This window comes from Prunus dulcis, chromosome 3 (genome assembly GCF_902201215.1).
Source record: "Prunus dulcis chromosome 3, ALMONDv2, whole genome shotgun sequence".
Lineage (NCBI taxonomy): Eukaryota > Viridiplantae > Streptophyta > Magnoliopsida > Rosales > Rosaceae > Prunus > Prunus dulcis.
In genome coordinates, this window is record NC_047652.1 from 6285060 (window position 1) to 6291889 (window position 6830).

Here is a 6830-nt window from a genome sequence, read left to right on the forward strand (position 1 = left end):
ACATAAAGAAAAGAAGAAAATTTGTGATGATAAATGAACAATAATATAGATAGACATTACCAGAAGAAGATGTGGAAGCAACACTTGGCATCTCATCATCATCAGTTTGGTAAACTCCGTCTTTTTGTACAAATTCTTTACCAACTTTGATGTTTGGGATGTGAGAAATCTTGGGCCACTCTCCTCCGCCTTTTCGGCAACCTTGTGCAAGTGTTGGATAGTAGTTCTCATCGATGACCAACTTCTTCAGTGGTGTATTTCGTAAGAAGTTGGGCAGCGTTCTTAGTACTCCGCAATCATAAATTAGTAAGGAAGAAAGGCAGGGCATTATTTTAATTGTCTTCTGAGAATCCCCTTCTTCACTCCACCCTGTCATTCCTTCCCACTCTTCCCACGTATACAAAGAGTTGAATTCAAGTGTTTTCAAATTTGGGAATAAAATAAGTGGTGATGAGGATGCTTGCGTTTCTATTGTTCCATCTATTCCCAAAAACTCAACTCCTACCTTTTTCACGCTCAGCCATTTGTATATCACTAGTACTTCAAGGGACTCCAATCTCCCCAAAGGAGGCACAAACTCAACAAGTGGCAATATTGAAGGGTAAGGCTTCTCAATTTGTTTAACGACGTCATCCAATGGGGCCGAAGTGTGGTGCCACAGTAGCCTTCAATAAATAAGGATTCCAGATTTGGAGGTGGTTGTAAGGCATTCATTGTTTCTTCCTGGATGGGTTTGGGTTGCCACGTGCCAGAGAAGAAACTCAATTTCAGACTGACAAGGCAATTTTTGTTCACCAAATGCGCTTTCTCGGCCTGCCTCACGTCCTTTAGATCCGTACCAAACCAAATACAAAAACTCCCACGAAGTTGGTCAATGTTTCTCAAATCACTTAACTCGAATAATGCTTCTTTGTTGTTATCAACGCCATCATCGCCATGGATGTAAACTACGTCTAGCATTCGTAGACTTGTTAACCTTGCAATCCCCTTGGGCAATTTTAGACTACGACACCCCCAAACATGAAGATGCTGCAAGTTAATCAGCTTTCTCATGCCTTCAGGTAATATTTCAAGTGCCCCGCAGTAAATGAGTCTCAAGGTTTGCAGATTGATTAAATTACACATGGTGTTTGGCAATTTCATCAAATCATGATTATAAGACAAATCAAGATACCTCAAATGTGTCAATTCTCCAACCTCATTTGGAACTTCTTTCAAGGAGTTATGACTCAAATTCAACATTCTAAGGCATTTTACTTGTGAAATTAACTCTCGACCAAAACTAGTAATCTTTGAATCAAAAGTTGCAAGAGTCCATAAATTCTTGCAGTTGCACAAGGAACTTGGAATTAGTGGACCGTTGGGTGCAAACATTAATGTCAAATGACGAACCTTCTTATATCCATCAAACTCCATTATTCTCTTATTGTTACCACCCTCAGCCTCCAAAACTAAGCATTCATTCTTAGTTAGAAATTGTAGAAAGTCATGCACAACATCATGCATCTTGCACCCCGTTATATTACCAAGATTATCTTTCTCAAATTCTTGAAAGAAAGAGCGCATTACTAAGTTATCAAAGTACATTTCGCCTACCGCTTCTTTTTCTTTGTTTCCAATTGAATTAAGATAATTTTGTGACATCCACAACTCAATCAACTCATCTTTGACAATGTTATAATCTTTTGGGAAAATAACACAATACAAAAGACAACGTTTGATTGCCGGGGCCAAATCATAATAACTTAGTAACAGTGGTTGGAAAACTTGTTCCTCAACCTCGTCTACCTCCCATATCTTACTATTCAAAACGTCTTCCCATTCTTTCCTCGTTTTCTTGCAGCGCATGAGACCACCCAATGCCTTTGCAGCAAGGGGCAGACCCTTACACTTTTTGACAATTTCTTTACCAATAAATTCTAACCCTTTAGACTCATTTTTTTCTCTATCAGCCAGTGCAATGTGATAGAACAATGCCCAACAATTTTCTTCACTCAACACCTCCAAATTGACCATATCAGTGTGCTCCCACCATCCTCGCAACTTCCTCTTTTCGTGTGGTCACCAATATTCTACTACCCACAGCCCCATTTTGTAAAGGTAGCTTTAATTGTTCCCACTTTAAATAGTCTTGGTTCCACACATCATCTAGGACAAGAAGGAACTTCTTGCCCTTAACGGACTCATGTATAATGGACTTTAGAGTTTGCAACTCATTTGAAGCTGGGGTCTCTTTTTTCAGACCCTCAATGATGGCTTTGGCAATTTTGATCTCATCAAAAGGATCTGAGACACAAACCCATATTCTAGTGTGGAAATGAGCTTGAACCTTTTCATCATTATAGGCAAGTTGGGCAAGAGTTGTCTTGCCAATCCCTCCCATCCCTATAATAGGGATGACAAGGCAGGTCGCCCCTCCTTGACCACTGCCACTCAACAACTTTTCTACTAATTTTTCCTTTTCATCGACTCGACCAAATGTCTTATCAACGAAAGAAGAACTTTTTTGTCGTTCAATTTGTTCAATTCCTCTTTTCACGTATTGAAAGTTATAGTTTTGCCTTTCACTAGCAATCAGAGCTAGTCTTTCATTTAGTACTTTTATCTTCACAGCAATGTCATGACGAAGAACTACTTGATGACCAAAACAAAACAAAGGGGCAGGAATGCAGAAACATACCTTCTTGGTAGTACTAGTACTACCAGCATTACCAGCTTCTTGTTTCTGAATTTGTTGTTTCAGGATTTCAGTACTCCACTCGTCCAACACGTCGTCCATCTCGTAGGATACATCCTTCAAACTGTCCAACCAGTATTTCACGTTCAGCTCCTTCACTTGCCTCTCCTCTGCATCCTCAAGCACAACTTGAATAGCTTTGAAATTGTGGGAGAGTTTTGCCACTTCTTTCTCAACACCCACAACGAGTGTGACCTCTTGTTCTACCTGTTTTTGGATGATTGAGGCCAACTGTTCTAGGAGCACAGAAATGAGTGCTTCAGCCATTTGTTTGCTCTAGAAATGGATTTCTAGTGGAAGAAAAAGAAAGGGAAAAGAAAGAAATCTTTTAATGCAAATGATAACAAGGTAGTGTTGGGAATTGTTGTAGGCATTCTCATTTCTCCCCAGCTAGTTTTATAATGTTGAGGCTGATGAAGAATGCTTGTAAGTCAATTCAGGCACCACGACGACAACAAACACACACTTGCCAATCAACACGAATAGAATTTATCTCTTCCCTAACTTGTTTGTTTCTTCTCTTTTAATTCCTTACTTTTTTTTAGTTCACTTATTCTTTTCTTGTTTGCTTGGTCGAAGCATCCTCCAAACAGCCTCTTATTCAAAAATTAAAAAACTTTGATGGCTTCTTATCTCCTAAGTGACGCTGAAATCGACAAGTTGGCTTCTTATATCCCGATAAGCTGAAATCGACAACTTGTTAAAATTGCAATCCCCTTGGGCTAGTTTTATAAGAACAAGACTGGAGAATGTTGCTTGTAAACAAACATCATAAAATTCATCAGTCGTAATTGGTAAATTGGATTTGATACTGCTAATAACCATTTGGGTGAATTTGACCCTGCATACCTTAAAATTCACCCATATGGTTAAGAACTTCTTTGACACGTATACAGCTCAACTTCCATCAAGTATAAATGTGCTCTCCCCTCGAAGATTTTCCTTTCAGTATTCCATTTCATGATATAAGGGCAAAAGGGAGCATTCAAGTTGTAAGAGCAAACCCAATGATTGGGACTCTAAGCACTTCACCCATCCCCCTTTTGCCAAAAGCGGGCCTAGGCTCCCAAAAAACCCCCATCAAGGAAAAATTGTCATGTCAGGTTGTGGGTCCTATGAAATTGGGCAAGCCCAAAGGCAGGATTTGCCTGGGCAAGCTGACGTTAGTGTAACGTCAATGGTCAATTTAAATACAAAAATAATTGGAAAAAATAAACAAAAAAATTCAGAATTTTTTTTTCTATAAATGCCTAACCTTGTTCTTCACTAATTTTTTTTTCTATAAATGCCTAACCTTGTTCTTCACTTCTCACGCCAAAATTCATACAAATTCCTCTCCTCATATCTCATGTGAATAGTGGTTGCCTTTGAGTTACAATGATAACGGGTGGGAATGCATTAGAAAAATTGTTAAGGCAAATACTATTTACGTGAATAATAACTGCCCTTACCTCCCCTTGCCTTTTGTTAATGGTAACGTATTGGTTATGCATGTACGTTTACAAAAAGCCTCACCAACTAATTGTAATACTCAGACAAGAAATAACCATCACAAAAAAATTCAATAAACCGCTCTGAAAATGAGATATACATTAACTAAAAAATGAAATATTCATTTGCCCCTCTAACCTGCTTCAATGATATAAATCAGTAAATGTATACACCAGGTGATTCTGTATCATCTCACAAATGTTAAATTACAAGTAGAACAAATAAACATCTGCTACTGCACATTCAATGTCTTCACATGCTGGCAAGTTTGGGAAGGCGTTGGAAATTCTTGACGGCACGGCTCATCCAGTACCCTTTCTGGAAGAAATAAGAAAATCTAGAGCCAAATTTTGGTCAACCCGATGAGTGTTGAGTTTGGAGTGGACCTCATAAACACACCAGTATTAATACTTCCATGGGTCATTTTGATCTTCTCCTTCGTCTGTTTTCTCCCCAACTGTTCCCACCTCCGGTTCTAAATTATTTGCTACCGAAGCAAAGGAACATATTCAAGTCAGATAAATCTGTACACTGAGATGGAAACTGTATAAAGTGTTCTGTCATGCAAAAATAAGAGAAATGATGAAATCCTGGAGGCTAAAATTCTTAAGAATATGAAATGATGCGTCAATTTTCCATACAGTACAGAGACAGACAAGAGAATGGCTTAAAACAAGATACAAATTTGACGCATAAATTTTGATAAAACAACAGAAAAAAGAAAAGAAATAGGGAAATAAACTATGCAAACAAGATGATCAATAAGTCTTCAAAGTCTTAATCATCTTCATAGGCTGACTTTTCTTTCTTATGAGAATCTTCACAATATTTTTCTGTTCTAATCCTGTAATAATCCAAGAATAGCAGCTCATCCTTCTAGAACTGTCACGCCATGTACTAAAAGCCTTGATCAACTTGCATTTCCATGTCTTATATAGACAGCCAATTTCATAAAAAGCTCCAATGAAAGGGTTTGTCTTCTAGGATTCTCACCAACTGCCCACTTAATTTGGTCTGACATCAATCATTGGTAGGTCTACTTTAAAAAATAATTATACAATAATTTCATGACTTGCAATCTCAATTTGTTCTTCTTATGGTACATGGATAAAAAAAAAAAAATTTCCAAAACGATAAAAAATAACAATTGTGGAGGAAAAAGAAATTGGATCTTGTGATTTGTTGATCCAAACTAGATATACCTATCCATATGTGTGAAGATGAGATTGATATATTGGGTTGTTAAAATGAGAACTAAGATGAGAGTATAAGGATCTTTCAAGGAGGATTAGGTTTTACCACTTAGAAAAATACATTTTGCATAAAAAGAAAATTACACTTTTGTTCATGTAAAAAACGAAGTTGATAAATACTATAATTTGTGTGAATTCGTAATACCACATCAGCATATATACCGCGTAATATTATCTTTAGACTGTATAATTCTCCTCAAGCATGCCAAGCCTGACTTGGTGAGTCCACCACATGAAAGTCCCTGTCTCTCAAAGATATTTTATATAATTTTGGCTATTATCACTTGGGTTGTGTTAATTTTTATTTTATTGATCAATTATTTGTTGGTAGAATCTTGGGTTGTGTTACTATCTTTAGCGGAAACCCAACTTATTCCAACTACTTTGGCATATTCTATTACTTATTTGATGTTTGTTCTTGCGTAGTTTTGTAATTTCCCGAACAACAACAGTCAAGAACGGAATTGAATTTAAAATAAGTGAACAATATGGACAATTAAAAAGTTAAAACTCACTGCTGCTTTCAAGTTTCAACCATCTGCCACAGATAATTACCAAAAGAATAAAAATATAAACCATCTAGCACAAATGAAATGGTCCATATTGGTGTAAACCAATAATCATTGTCTCGCAAGAAAAGTGCGAATTTCAGATTTCTAAAGCCTGAAAAAAAAAATGAAGAAGAAGAAGATGAAAACAGCTAACAAGCACATTTTCACATTTGATGTGCTACACTTAATCTTCTAATAATAAACTTATTTACTCTCTCTTATGGTAAAGCATGACAAAAGTTGCACATGTTTTTACGTCGCTTAATATATGGTGCCTACATATTTACCTAAGTGACTTTATAGTGAGTTAATGTGGGGTTTAGCCTAATGAAAAAGAGCATTGATTTATATACCAGTGGTTTCAGGTATTAGACCCATAAATTTTTTAACGGATGTTAAATTTTAAAAGGCTAAAAGCTTTATTAATCCATGTTAAAAATATATATATAATAAGAAAGCTTCTTAAAAGCCCTATAAGTTAAAGCCATTTTTTAAAAGCCTTTTATCATTTATTAAGTAGGCCCTAAAATCCTTATTAAAGCCCACAAAACACACTCCAACTTTCCTTTTTTTTTAATTATTTTTTTAAAATTTGGTCCAAAACGACGTCGTTTTGGCCAAGATGTTCGAGAAAGAAAAGAGAAGTGCGCAACAGCACAGCAGTGCAGCACAAAAAGACAAGCTTGGTTTAGGCAATTTGTCAAACACCTGGAGGGCACCATCAAATGGTCAATATAAAGCATTTCTCAAGGTTTTTCAGGCGAAGGGAGGTGCATCTGCACCCTTTTGCGCCTTAAT

General features: G+C 36.7%; 1 pseudogene; it reads right to left on the bottom strand.

Annotated features, from left to right (window-relative positions):
- Positions 1-534: 534 nt before the first annotated feature.
- Positions 535-3004, bottom strand: LOC117621629 (annotated as a pseudogene).
- Positions 3005-6830: the final 3826 nt, after the last annotated feature.